Raw genomic sequence first — 15,987 nt, 5'->3', positions numbered from 1 at the left:
CTCGCTGCCGTTTCGCTAGATTGATATGCACCAAAATTGGTATTGCGCGATGTGACTGTATGAAGAACATGAATAACAGGTGGTAACATGAAAACCATGACGTGCATGTCATGTATGTCATGATTCACATGCCAGGCTCATGGTGTATTCGCGGCCGTTTCGCTGGCTTGATATTGTTACGTGAGTGACGAGTCGCTTTTACAAGTCGTTATTCACACGATATATTTGCAAGAGCGGCTGCAGCGCTGACCAGACCGGCTCCGAGCTCGAGCAGCTAGCGACCTTCGTCCTCTTCGTCGGGCGCACACGCGCGTCGACCATATGAATTCCGGCAGCCTACATGTAGCATAACCCCCGGCGGCAAAGGCGCCGTCTCGGCGCATCTAGACGTCAACGTCATTGGGCGAGTGGTACTGCTTCAGGCGTGCGACGTGTACAATGTCGCTGGCATGCGGGGTGGATGAAGACGGCGAGGCAGCAGGAGCGATTTCATAGGTGACGGGAGTCACCGCACGAAGCACTCGGTATGGCCCTGTGTACCGAGAGAGCAGTTTGTCGGACAGGCCAACGTGCCGGGTCGGAGACCACAGCAGAACCAAAGAACCGGGCGAAAAGTGTACGTCGCGGTGTCGTTGATCATACCGACGGCGTTGGTTCTCTTGGGAGGTCAGAAGGCGAGTACGAGCGGCTTCGCGTGCATGAGCGGCCCGGCTGATGGCGTCCAGGGCGTATTCAGTGGTCGGAGCTGCTGGCAACGGAATGGCTGTATCGAGGGGCAATGTGGGTTCGCGGCCGAACAGCAGGAAAAATGGGGAGTAACCAGCCGTGTCATGGCGCGAGGAATTGTAGGCAAATGTCACGTACGGTAGAGCAAGGTCCCAGTCGGAGTGGTCTGAGGAGACATACTTTGAAAGCATGTCGGTTAGGGTTCGATTCAGACGCTCCGTGAGGCCATTCGTTTGCGGATGGTACGACGTAGTGAGCTTGTGCCGCGTTTCACATGAACGCAGGATGTCCGCTATGACTCTCGATAGAAATGTGCGGCCACGGTCCGTGAGCAGCTGGCGTGGAGCACCGTGTTGCAAGATCACGTCGCGCAGAAGGAAATCGGCGACATCTGTGGCGCAGCTTGTTGGAAGAGCTCGTGTGATGGCGTAGCGTGTGGCGTAGTCTGTGGCCACAGCTATCCACCTGTTGCCAGCAGAAGACAGGGGAAAAGGGCCGAGTAGGTCCAAGCCGACGCGAAAGAAGGGTTCAGACGAAATGTCGAGGGGTTGAAGGCACCCAGCCGGAAGCGTCGACGGTGTTTTGCGGCGTTGGCATTTCTCACACGCCGCGACGTATCGTCTGACGGAGCGTGCGAGACCTGGCCAATAGAAGCGACGGCGGATTCGGTCGTATGTGCGGGACACACCAAGGTGACCGGCAGTTGGAACGTCGTGAAGTTCGTGGAGTACAGCCGAGCGGAGGTGTTTGGGTACAACAAGCAGCAGAAATGGTCCGTCTGGATGAAAGTTGTGGCGGTATAGTGTACCATTCTGGAGTACGAACGAGCGATGAGATCGGTCCGAAGGTGAGGATTCGAGGCACTCGATGATAGCCCGTAAGGATGCATCACGGCGTTGCTCGTCGGCTATGTGGGTCAGTTGGGAAACGGTGCACACGCAAGCTTCCGTGTCAGGGACGGTGCGCGACTCGCCAACCGGATAGCGAGATAGGCAGTCGGCGTCCTGATGCAGGCGTCCAGACTTGTACGTCACTGCAAAAGTGTACTCTTGCAGTCGCAGAGCCCAGCGACCAAGTCGACCTGTGGGATCCCTTAATGATGAAAGCCAGCAGAGCGCGTGGTGGTCGGTGACTACCGAGAAGTGAGTGCCATATAAATATGGACGGAACTTGGAGACCGCCCACACAAGAGCAAGGCATTCTCGTTCGGTGATCGAATAGTTGCGCTCCGCAGGTGTAAGGAGGCGACTAGCGTAGGCGATAACGCGGTCGTGTCCCTGCTGACGTTGGGCGAGGACGGCTCCGATCCCGTGACCACTGGCATCAGTTCGGACCTCAGTCGGGGCGGATGGGTCAAAGTGGGCCAATACAGGTGGCGTCGTCAAAATTGTGATGAGGTGAGAGAAGGCGGCAGCTTGAGTGGACCCCCACGAAAATGGGACGTCTTTCTTCAGAAGATCAGTAAGTGGTCGAGCGATTGCTGCAAAGTCTTTCACAAACCGCCGGAAATATGAACAGAGTCCCACAAAACTCCGAACATCTTTGGCGGATTGGGGTACTGGGAAACTGGTGACGGCACGAATTTTCTCAGGGTCCGGCCGCACACCAGAAGCATCAACGAGGTGGCCCAGCACGGTAATCTGTCGGCGGCCGAAGTGACACTTCGACGAGTTCAACTGGAGGCCAGCATTGCGGAAGACGTCGAGAATGGCCGACAGACGCTCAAGGTGGGTCTCAAACGTAGGTGCAAATACGAGGACGTCGTCTAGGTAACACAGGCATGTTGACCATTTGAACCCGTGTAGCAGAGAGTCCATCATGCGTTCGAACGTGGCTGGGGCGTTGCATAGACCGAAGGGCATAACCTTGAATTGGTACAGGCCATCGGGAGTGACGAAGGCGGTCTTTTCTTGGTCTTTCTCGTCTACGGCAATCTGCCAATAACCAGAACGAAGGTCGATGGATGAAAAGTAGCGTGCGCCGTGGAGACAATCGAGGGCGTCATCAATACGTGGTAAAGGATACACGTCCTTTTTGGTGATTCGATTTAGATGCCGGTAATCGATGCAAAAACGCCACGTGTTGTCTTTCTTTTTAACCAGGACGACGGGTGACGCCCAAGGGCTTGATGAGGGCTCAATAATGCCTTTAGCTAACATCTTGTTTACTTCTTCTTGAATAATCTGGCGCTCCGATACGGACACCCGATACGGTCGACGGTGAATGGGAACAGCATCACCTGTGTTGATACGGTGCTGCACAAGAGAAGTTTGGCCGAGTGGTCGATTGTCAAGGTCGAAGATCTCGCGGTAAGAAGCCAAAAGGCGGATGAGGGCAGCTGATTGCGCTGGGGGGAGGTCTGGGGCAATCATGGGGCGTAATGCCATGTCGAGGCTTGTGGCATCGGGTGGGCGACAAGGAAGATTGGAGCATACGTCTGCTGCAAAAGAGGTGACGTAGTCATCGGCTAAGGACCGCAACGTGGCGATTAAGATGCCTTGAGGGAGGACTTGCTTCGTGAAGCCGAAATTTATGACGGGGAGATGTACCCGGTTAGCGGCTACAGTAATGACGCAGTGAGGCACAGTGATGTCACGTGCCAGGAGTACATCAGTAATCGGCGTGACGACGTAGTGCCCATCCAACACGGATGAAGTCGTTGTGAATTCGGCGAATGTTAGGGCTTTAGGCGGTAGGCGGATGAAATCCGTGGTGCAGAGGCTGTGTGGAAGGTCGGGGTGAATATCTGGCTGAAGAGGAAGGTCCAAGCAAAGAGTACCAGCGGAACAGTCTATCAGGGCAGAATGGGTCGATAGGAAGTCCATCCCTAGGATGAGGTCATGAGGACAATTATGGAGCACCGTGAATAGGACAGGAACGTAACGGTCGGCGATGCTTATGCGAGCTGTACACATTCCAGTGACAGGAACAGTTCCGCCATCGGCGACGCGTACAGCTTTTGTAGTAGCAGGCGTGAGGACTTTCTTCAGTCGGCGACAAAGGCGAGCACTGATTATGGACACGTGAGCTCCAGTATCGACTAGAGCCGTCAAAGAAATACCGTCCACATGCACATCGATGAGGTTCTTGTTCGTAGGAAGCGTCAACGGAGGATTTGGTTCAGAAGGAGATGATGCAGCACTACCTCCAGGAGCTGCACGATCTAGTTTTCCGTCGGGTACGATGCAAAGTTGGGCGGCGAGGGGTGGCGGCGTGGTTGGGGCGACGGGGAACGACGGCGTTGAGGGGACGGTGAACGAGCAGGAGGGCGGCTGTTAGGTGTGTCACAAGTAGGGTCCGTACGGCTGGGAGGATACCGGCGAAGATCTTCATATGGGCGGGAAGGCGAGAAAAGTGGGGTCCTATAGGGCGGCGTCCAAGTGGCGCGGCAGTAGCGGGAGACATGACCAACGCGGTGGCACCGGAAGCAGATTGGTCTGTCGTCGGGAGTTCGCCATTCCGCTGGGTTGCGAGATCGTGGAGGAACGAATGGGTCACTTCGAGATGCATTCATGGGCATTGGTCGGGACGAGGGGCGAGAGACCGGGCAGGCGACAGGGAACCCGAGGTTGGCGAATTCTTGTCGTACGACCGCCTGAATAACGGAGACCGCGGGGGTTGGTTGTATAGTGGCATGGTCGAAAGGAGAGGGCTGGAACGACGCTGGACTTGCCGCTTCAAGTTCCCGTCGAACTATACGCGTTACACACCGCTCAAAGGGCGGTGTAGCGGCGGAATCGGAGCAGGTGGACGTGGCAGCCGTGTTTGGCAACCGAGAAAATTGAGGGTGCACACGACGGCTTTTGGCCGTTTCGAAACGGCGGCATTCTTGAATGATGCGGTCGATAGTCGAGACGTTGGTGTAGACCAGCAAATGAAAAGCGTCGTCCGCGATGCCTTTCAAAACGTGACCCACTTTGTCAGCTTCGGGCATTGCCTCGTCCACTTTCCGGCAAAGAGCAAGCACTTCTTGTATGTAGGAGACATACGACTCAGTAGGCGACTGGACACGGGTAGCGAGCTCTTGTCGTGCAGCTGCGTGGCGACCGGTCGGGTTCCCAAAGATGTCACGTAGCTTCTCCTTGAATGTGTCCCAGCTGGTGAGCTCGGTCTCATGTGTTTCGTACCAGATGCGCGGGGTTCCGTCCAAGTAGAAGAGAACATTAGCGAGCATCATGGTAGGGTCCCACCGATGAGTTTGACTGACCCGTTCATACAGGCGAAGCCAGTAGTCAACGTCGAGGCCAGGTTGCGCGGAGAATGTCCCGGGGTCGCGGGGGGTGGGGACCGCGACAAAGGTTGTCGTAGGAGCCGCAGATGGAGATGGGGTCGGGTTGTCATTGGAAGCCATGGCGAGACGCTGAATGACGCGGCCACTGCGGAGCTGCGTGGTGAGGACGGGGAACGTTCCACCTCCACCAAATATGTTACGTGAGTGACGAGTCGCTTTTACAAGTCGTTATTCACACGATATATTTGCAAGAGCGGCTGCAGCGCTGACCAGACCGGCTCCGAGCTCGAGCAGCTAGCGACCTTCGTCCTCTTCGTCGGGCGCACACGCGCGTCGACCATATGAATTCCGGCAGCCTACATGTAGCAATATAAACCAAAACTGCTATTGCGCGACACGACTGTATGATGAACGTAAATTAGAGGTGGTAACATGAAAATCATGACACGCGTGTCATGCACGACATGATTTACATGCCACGCTCATGGTGCATTCGCGGCCATTTCGCTGGCTTGATATACACGAAAATTGGCATTGCGCGACGCGACTGTATGAAGAACGTAAATTAGAGGTGGTAACATGAAAATCATGACACGCGTGTCATGCACGGCATGATTTACATGCCACGCTCATGACGCACTCGCGGCCGTTTCGCTAGGTTGATATACACCAAAATTGGTATTGCGCGATGTGACTGTATGAAGAACATGAATAACAGGTGGTAACATGTAAACCATGACATGCATGTCATGTATGTCATGATTCACATGCCAGGCTCATGGTGCATTCGCGGCCGTTTCGCGGTCTTGATATACGCCAAAGTTGGTATTGCACGACGCGACTGTATGACGAACGTAAATTAGAGGTGGTAACATGAAAATCATGACATGCGTGTCATGTACGACATGATTTACATGGCACGCTCAAGGTGCGCTCGCTGCCGTTTCGCTAGATTGATATGCACCAAAATTGGTATTGCGAGATGTGACTGTATGAAGAACATGAATAACAGGTGGTAACATGAAAACCATGACGTGCATGTCATGTATGTCATGATTCACATGCCAGGCTCATGGTGCATTCGCGGCCGTTTCGCTGGCTTGATATAAACCAAAACTGCTATTGCGCGACACCACTGTATGATGAACGTAAATTAGAGGTGGTAACATGAAAATCATGACACGCGTGTCATGCACGACATGATTTACATGCCACGCTCATGGTGCATTCGCGGCCATTTCGCTGGCTTGATATGCACGAAAATTGGCATTGCGCGACGCGACTGTATGAAGAACGTAAATTAGAGGTGGTAACATGAAAATCATGACACGCGTGTCATGCACGGCATGATTTACATGCCACGCTCATGACGCACTCGCGGCCGTTTCGCTAGGTTGATATACACCAAAATTGGTATTGCGCGATGTGACTGTATGAAGAACATGAATAACAGGTGGTAACATGAAAACCATGACATGCATGTCATGTATGTCATGATTCACATGCCAGGCTCATGGTGCATTCGCGGCCGTTTCGCGGTCTTGATATACGCCAAAGTTGGTATTGCACGACGCGACTGTATGACGAACGTAAATTAGAGGTGGTAACATGAAAATCATGACATGCGTGTCATGTACGACATGATTTACATGGCACGCTCAAGGTGCGCTCGCTGCCGTTTCGCTAGATTGATATGCACCAAAATTGGTATTGCGCGATGTGACTGTATCAAGAACATGAATAACAGGTGGTAACATGAAAACCATGACATGCATGTCATGATTTACATGCCACGCTCATGGTGCATTCGCGGCCGTTTCGCTGGCTTGATATACACGAGAATTGGCATTGCGCGACGCGACTGTATGAAGAACGTAAATTAGAGGTGGTAACATGAAAATCGTGACACGCGTGTTTTGCACGTCATGATTTACATGCCACGCTCATGACGCACTCGCGGCCGTTTCGCTAGGTTGATATACACCAAAATTGGCATTGCGCGATGTGACTGTATGAAGAACATGAATAACAGGTGGTAACATGAAAACCATGACGTGCATGTCATGTATGTCATGATTTACATGCCACGCTCATGGTGCATTCGCGGCCGTTTCGCTGGCTTGATATAAACCAAAACTGGTATTGCGCGACACGACTGTATGATGAACGTAAATTAGAGGTGGTAACATGAAAATCATGACACGCGTGTCATGCACGACGTGATTTACATGCCACGCTCATGACGCACTCGCGGCCGTTTCGCTAGGTTGATATACACCAAAATTGGTATTGCGCGATGTGACTGTATGAAGAACATGAATAACAGGTGGTAACATGTAAACCATGACATGCATGTCATGTATGTCATGATTCACATGCCAGGCTCATGGTGCATTCGCGGCCGTTTCGCTGGCTTGATATAAACCAAAACTGGTATTGCGCGACACGACTGTATGATGAACGTAAATTAGAGGTGGTAACATGAAAATCATGACACGCGTGTCATGCACGACATGATTTACATGCCACGCTCATGACGCACTCGCGGCCGTTTCGCTAGGTTGATATACACCAAAATTGGTATTGCGCGATGTGACTGTATGAAGAACATGAATAACAGGTGGTAACATGTAAACCATGACATGCATGTCATGTATGTCATGATTCACATGCCATGCTCATGGTGCATTCGCGGCCGTTTCGCGGTCTTGATATACGCCAAAGTTGGTATTGCACGACGCGACTGTATGACGAACGTAAATTAGAGGTGGTAACATGAAAATCATGACATGCGTGTCATGTACGACATGATTTACATGGCACGCTCAAGGAGCGCTCGCTGCCGTTTCGCTAGATTGATATGCACCAAAATTGGTATTGCGCGATGTGACTGTATGAAGAACATGAATAACAGGTGGTAACATGAAAACCATGACGTGCATGTCATGTATGTCATGATTTACATGCCACGCTCATGGTGCATTCGCGGCCGTTTCGCTGGCTTGATATAAACCAAAACTGGTATTGCGCGACACGACTGTATGATGAACGTAAATGAGAGGTGGTAACATGAAAATCATGACACGCGTGTCATGCACGACATGATTTACATGCCACGCTCATGGTGCATTCGCGGCCGTTTCGCTGGCTTGATATACACGAAAATTGGCATAGCGCGACGCGACTGTATGAAGAACGTAAATTAGAGGTGGTAACATGAAAATCATGACACGCGTGTCATGCACGACATGATTTACATGCCACGCTCATGACGCACTCGCGGCCGTTTCGCTAGGTTGATATACACCAAAATTGGTATTGCGCGATGTGACTGTATGAAGAACATGAATAACAGGTGGTAACATGTAAACCATGACATGCATGTCATGTATGTCATGATTCACATGCCAGGCTCATGGTGCATTCGCGGCCGTTTCGCGGTCTTGATATACGCCAAAGTTGGTATTGCACGACGCGACTGTATGACGAACGTAAATTAGAGGTGGTAACATGAAAATCATGACATGCGTGTCATGTACGACATGATTTACATGGCACGCTCAAGGTGCGCTCGCTGCCGTTTCGCTAGATTGATATGCACCAAAATTGGTATTGCGCGATGTGACTGTATGAAGAACATGAATAACAGGTGGTAACATGAAAACCATGACGTGCATGTCATGTATGTCATGATTCACATGGCAGGCTCATGGTGCATTCGCGGCCGTTTCGCTGGCTTGATATAAACCAAAACTGCTATTGCGCGACACGACTGTATGATGAACGTAAATTAGAGGTGGTAACATGAAAATCATGACACGCGTGTCATGCACGACATGATTTACATGCCACGCTCATGGTGCATTCGCGGCCATTTCGCTGGCTTGATATACACGAAAATTGGCATTGCGCGACGCGACTGTATGAAGAACGTAAATTAGAGGTGGTAACATGAAAATCATGACACGCGTGTCATGCACGGCATGATTTACATGCCACGCTCATGACGCACTCGCGGCCGTTTCGCTAGGTTGATATACACCAAAATTGGTATTGCGCGATGTGACTGTATGAAGAACATGAATAACAGGTGGTAACATGTAAACCATGACATGCATGTCATGTATGTCATGATTCACATGCCAGGCTCATGGTGCATTCGCGGCCGTTTCGCGGTCTTGATATACGCCAAAGTTGGTATTGCACGACGCGACTGTATGACGAACGTAAATTAGAGGTGGTAACATGAAAATCATGACATGCGTGTCATGTACGACATGATTTACATGGCACGCTCAAGGTGCGCTCGCTGCCGTTTCGCTAGATTGATATGCACCAAAATTGGTATTGCGCGATGTGACTGTATGAAGAACATGAATAACAGGTGGTAACATGAAAACCATGACGTGCATGTCATGTATGTCATGATTCACATGCCAGGCTCATGGTGCATTCGCGGCCGTTTCGCTGGCTTGATATAAACCAAAACTGCTATTGCGCGACACCACTGTATGATGAACGTAAATTAGAGGTGGTAACATGAAAATCATGACACGCGTGTCATGCACGACATGATTTACATGCCACGCTCATGGTGCATTCGCGGCCATTTCGCTGGATTGATATACACGAAAATTGGCATTGCGCGACGCGACTGTATGAAGAACGTAAATTAGAGGTGGTAACATGAAAATCATGACACGCGTGTCATGCACGGCATGATTTACATGCCACGCTCATGACGCACTCGCGGCCGTTTCGCTAGGTTGATATACACCAAAATTGGTATTGCGCGATGTGACTGTATGAAGAACATGAATAACAGGTGGTAACATGAAAACCATGACATGCATGTCATGTATGTCATGATTCACATGCCAGGCTCATGGTGCATTCGCGGCCGTTTCGCGGTCTTGATATACGCCAAAGTTGGTATTGCACGACGCGACTGTATGACGAACGTAAATTAGAGGTGGTAACATGAAAATCATGGCATGCGTGTCATGTACGACATGATTTACATGGCACGCTCAAGGTGCGCTCGCTGCCGTTTCGCTAGATTGATATGCACCAAAATTGGTATTGCGCGATGTGACTGTATGAAGAACATGAATAACAGGTGGTAACATGAAAACCATGACGTGCATGTCATGTATGTCATGATTCACATGCCAGGCTCATGGTGCATTCGCGGCTGTTTCGCTGGCTTGATATAAACCAAAACTGCTATTGCGCGACACCACTGTATGATGAACGTAAATTAGAGGTGGTAACATGAAAATCATGACACGCGTGTCATGCACGACATGATTTACATGCCACGCTCATGGTGCATTCGCGGCCATTTCGCTGGCTTGATATACACGAAAATTGGCATTGCGCGACGCGACTGTATGAAGAACGTAAATTAGAGGTGGTAACATGAAAATCATGACACGCGTGTCATGCACGGCATGATTTACATGCCACGCTCATGACGCACTCGCGGCCGTTTCGCTAGGTTGATATACACCAAAATTGGTATTGCGCGATGTGACTGTATGAAGAACATGAATAACAGGTGGTAACATGTAAACCATGACATGCATGTCATGTATGTCATGATTCACATGCCAGGCTCATGGTGCATTCGCGGCCGTTTCGCGGTCTTGATATACGCCAAAGTTGGTATTGCACGACGCGACTGTATGACGAACGTAAATTAGAGGTGGTAACATGAAAATCATGACATGCGTGTCATGTACGACATGATTTACATGGCACGCTCAAGGTGCGCTCGCTGCCGTTTCGCTAGATTGATATGCACCAAAATTGGTATTGCGCGATGTGACTGTATGAAGAACATGAATAACAGGTGGTAACATGAAAACCATGACGTGCATGTCATGTATGTCATGATTCACATGCCAGGCTCATGGTGCATTCGCGGCCGTTTCGCTGGCTTGATATAAACCAAAACTGCTATTGCGCGACACCACTGTATGATGAACGTAAATTAGAGGTGGTAACATGAAAATCATGACACGCGTGCATGCACGACATGATTTACATGCCACGCTCATGGTGGATTCGCGGCCATTTCGCTGGCTTGATATACACGAAAACTGGCATTGCGCGACGCGACTGTATGAAGAACGTAAATTAGAGGTGGTAACATGAAAATCATGACACGCGTGTCATGCACGGCATGATTTACATGCCACGCTCATGACGCACTCGCGGCCGTTTCGCTAGGTTGATATACACCAAAATTGGTATTGCGCGATGTGACTGTATGAAGAACATGAATAACAGGTGGTAACATGAAAACCATGACATGCATGTCATGTATGTCATGATTCACATGCCAGGCTCATGGTGTATTCGCGGCCGTTTCGCGGTCTTGATATACGCCAAAGTTGGTATTGCACGACGCGACTGTATGACGAACGTAAATTAGAGGTGGTAACATGAAAATCATGACATGCGTGTCATGTACGACATGATTTACATGGCACGCTCAAGGTGCGCTCGCTGCCGTTTCGCTAGATTGATATGCACCAAAATTGGTATTGCGCGATGTGACTGTATCAAGAACATGAATAACAGGTGGTAACATGAAAACCATGACATGCATGTCATGATTTACATGCCACGCTCATGGTGCATTCGCGGCCGTTTCGCTGGCTTGATATACACGAGAATTGGCATTGCGCGACGCGACTGTATGAAGAACGTAAATTAGAGGTGGTAACATGAAAATCGTGACACGCGTGTCATGCACGACATGATTTACATGCCACGCTCATGACGCCCTCGCGGCCGTTTCGCTGCTAGGTTGATATACACCAAAATTGGTATTGCGCGATGTGACTGTATGAAGAACATGAATAACAGGTGGTAACATGAAAACCATGACATGCATGTCATGTATGTCATGATTTACATTCCATGCTCATGGTGCATTCGCGGCCGTTTCGCTAGATTGATATACACCAAAATTGGTATTGCACGACGCGACTGTATGGCGAACGTAAATTAGAGGTGGTAACATGACAATCGTGACATGCGTGTCATGTACGACTTGATTTACATGGCACGCTCATGGTGCGCTCGTGGCCATTTCGCTCGCTTGATATACACCAAAATTGGTATTGCGCAACGTGACTGTATGACAAACATATATGACAGGTGGTAACTTGAAAATTATGATATGCATATCATTTACGGCATGATTTACATGCCACGCTCATTGTCCGATCGCGGCCACTCCGATCGCGGCCACTTCGCTAGCTTGATATACACCAAAATTGGCATTGCGTGACGCGAATGTATGACGAACATAAATGGCAGGTGTTAACATGAAAACCATGACATGCATGTCATGTATGGTATGATTTACATGCCACGCTAATGGTGGGCCCGCGGCCATTTCGCTCGTTTAACATACACCAAAATTGGTATTGTGCGATGTGACTGTATGACGAACATAAATGACAGGTCCCAACATGCGAATTATGTTATGCATGCCATATAGCGTATGGTTTACATGACACTGTTATGGTGCGCTTCCGGTCGTTTACATAACTGGATATATACCAAAACTGGTATGGTATGACAGGAGCGCGTGATGAACAGAAATGACCGGTCATGCAGTGTACATACCAGAATATACGTTTCATTGGCATGGTATATACCATATTGTGCATGCACGCGTGCATGGCAAACATGCGATATATGGTGAACTAGATGCCATGGCATGAATGATTTCATTTGGCTCAAAAATAAACAAAGCGATGTATGCAGCTCTTTGCTGGCTGCTTCGCATTACATCGATTCCCACAGTGCGTGGGATCTGCCGGATTTTTTTTGACTACGTAGACCCTTTTCTAAGATGCGATCGTGTTGTTGTGTTGCTCGGTGATTTCAACTGTGTGTGCATGCCCGAAGACAGTGTGAAAAATGTTCCAGTACGCGACAAAAGCGCATTACAGCTTGCTGCAATAACTGATGAATATGGCTTGGTAGATGTAGGGTATGTATTCCGTGGCAGTCATGTGCAGTTTACACATTACCAGCAGCAAAGTCACGCCAGACTGGATAGAATGTATATATCTGGATGTATTGTACCTCTGTGCACAAACTATGCCGTGAAAAACCTTAGTTTCACTGATCACTCTCTCGTAACGATCGAAATTGGCAAGAAAAGAAAAACTACGAAGTTTAACTGGGATTTATGGAAGTTGAATGAAAAACTCTTGGAGGACGAAATGTTTGTGAAAGTAGTAGGCAAGAAAGCTGAAGATGCACTTCGTAACGGAAGCACAAGTTACATAAGCGTCTGGGAGCAGTTTAAAAATGAAGTTAAAATGTACGCAATTGAAAGGTCAAGTGTCATAAGATACAAGGAAAAGCAAAAAGAAAAAGAGCTGCAGAGCACACTGGAATATCTACTTAATGCAGATAGCACTATTCCCGGATTGTTTAGCAAAGAAATAAAGGAAGTTAAAAGACAGATGGAATGCATTACGGAAGAACGATATAAAGGGGCAGTAATAAGGGCACGTGCTGAACGTTTCACAATGGGCGAAGTGCCCACAAAACGAGTTCTTGCGGAAGAAAAACGATATGCAACAAAAAAAGAGATTAAAGAAATACGCTACGAAGCTGAGCTTTCTTCGGAGCAGCAAGTTATCGAAAAAGCTTTCCTTGAAACGTACCGAAGACTGTTGGGCGGTAAAACGGAAGTGAAAGACGAATTCATAGAAGTATTTTTGTCACTTATGCCGAAATTGGAAGATGACGTCAGAGATGCGCTGGAAACGCCCATAAAGATAGAAGAAGTTGGGCAAGCAATCGATGACCTCAGTAAAGGCAAGTCGCCAGGACCTGATGGCATAAGGGCAGGGTTTTATAAAACTTTCAAAAGTGAAACTACGGTAATGCTTTATCACGTTATTACTGAAGCATATGAAGTTAAGCAACTGCCTCTGTCCTGTAGGGCGAGTCACGTCATACTCATACCAAAAACTGAAGACGCAGAAAAGTTGCAGTGTGTGGAAAACTATAGACCCATAAGTCTTACGAATGTTGACCATAAAGTTTACATGAAAGTTCTGGCAAAGAGACTACAATCAGTAATTACGAGTATTGTTGGTGCGCACCAGACGTGCGGTATAAAAGGACGAACCATTTTTAACAATATTCACACGGCGAGAACCATTTTAGAATGTTGTGATGCAACTAATGGCCACATAGCGATGATACAATTAGATCTGCAGAAAGCCTTCGACAAAGTGAGTCATGAAATATTATTTGCGCTATTGGATCACACTAATGTTGGTGGAGTAATACGAGAGGGTGTGAGAATGGCATATGAGAACTGCTAAGCTAAACTCGTGATTAACAAAAAACTTAGCGCTAGCATAGCTGTGACATCTAGTGTGCGGCAAGGATGCCCTTGTTCCGCTCTGTTATTTGCCATGTACTTAGAACCCTTTTGTTTAAAATTGGTGAGCAACACAAAAATAACAGGATACCAGTTCATGACACATGAGGTAAAAGTTTTAGCGTACGCAGATGATATCGCGATATTTTGTGAAAATAAGAACAGCATACAGGAGGCGATAAAAGAAGCCAGAACATTTTGTGCCTATACTGGAAGCGCCATCAGCTGGCAAAAGTGTTTGGGTTTTTGGCATGGTGAGTGGAATTCCAAACCAGAGTACTTTGAAGGGATCACATTCACCACCACGCCGTCCAAGTATCTTGGAGTGCCTTTAAAATATTATCAAGAAACCACTGAACAATGGGCTGATGAAACTGAAAACATTCGGGCAAAGGCAACCAAGTGGGGAGGATGTGACCTTTCGATCTTTAAGCGCGCAACAGTGTGCAACGTGTTTCTTGTAGCAAAAGTTTTTTACATGCTACAGGTATTATGTATGTCTCGAATATGTGTACAAAGATTGCACAGAATATTTGCAGTGTTTATTTGGAAGTCTACTTGGGAACGAACTGGCCGAATTAATCTTTTTCACAAGCTTAAGAAAGGGGGAGTGGGATTGTCGCATTTGTTCCTCAAGCAGGTTATTCTAAGATTTCTTTACTTAAGGGATCAAAATGATGGATTCTTGCTTGCGGTGATGCAAGTGAGACTACGTGATAAGCTACCACAGTACATTGTATCATCGTATTCTCCAACGCAGGTAGCGGTGAGAGGTTTTTTAAAAGAAGTTGTTTATGCCTTTCAGTTCCTCCAAGTGCACTTTTCGTTAGAGTATTTGTCATCGGTAACCAAAAAACAACTGTGTAAGGATTTAGTGAATATCATGTGCCCAGTGCCTGTATACCGTAATAGGTATGTATTAGGATCTGAGAAAGATGTTTTAAACGTATTAACAGAATGCCTGTAAGAGCGTCAACTAAAACCTTTTTCTTTTTGCTACACACTGGCACGCTCCCCGTTAAACCATGGCTAAAAGATAAGGGATTCTATCTACCATGGGGTGTAAATTGCTTGATATGCAATAAGCCGGAAACAATCGAACACATTTTCTTAGATTGCTTTGATTCTGTGTTCATGTGGGACATCCTCCAGAGAACTTTAAAAAAAGATTTTCCACTTACGCCATTCGGAATACGCTTTTTGCCTTGGGAACAAACAGGGGATGTGCCATGTGATATGATAATGCTAGTAACCATGCACAGTGTCTGGAAAACCAGAATGGATATCAGCCATGAAAATGAAGCACCAAAAGCCGCCAAGGTATACCTTCATGAATACTTGTTGTACATTAGAGATGTGTTATACGAACTTCCTGAGCCACCTGACTGGCTACCCATGATAGAAAAACTGCTCACAGTGAAATATTATTAAATTAGTTACAAGGGACAAGATGTCAGTCCCGTTTTTAAAATGTATATTTGAACATGTTGTGAAGTGTTGAATTCTGCATGTATTCTGCATGTTGCTAAAATGGTCAAGTCCTTTTGTATTGCAAGTGGAAATGCTGTGAACTGGGGGAAGTGTCTCGGGTTCTGGCACGGTC

Source organism: Rhipicephalus sanguineus, chromosome 2 (genome assembly GCF_013339695.2).
Source record: "Rhipicephalus sanguineus isolate Rsan-2018 chromosome 2, BIME_Rsan_1.4, whole genome shotgun sequence".
NCBI classification, from domain to species: Eukaryota; Metazoa; Arthropoda; class Arachnida; order Ixodida; family Ixodidae; genus Rhipicephalus; species Rhipicephalus sanguineus.
The sequence above is the reverse complement of the archived record's forward strand: the minus strand, read 5'-3'. Positions refer to the sequence as shown.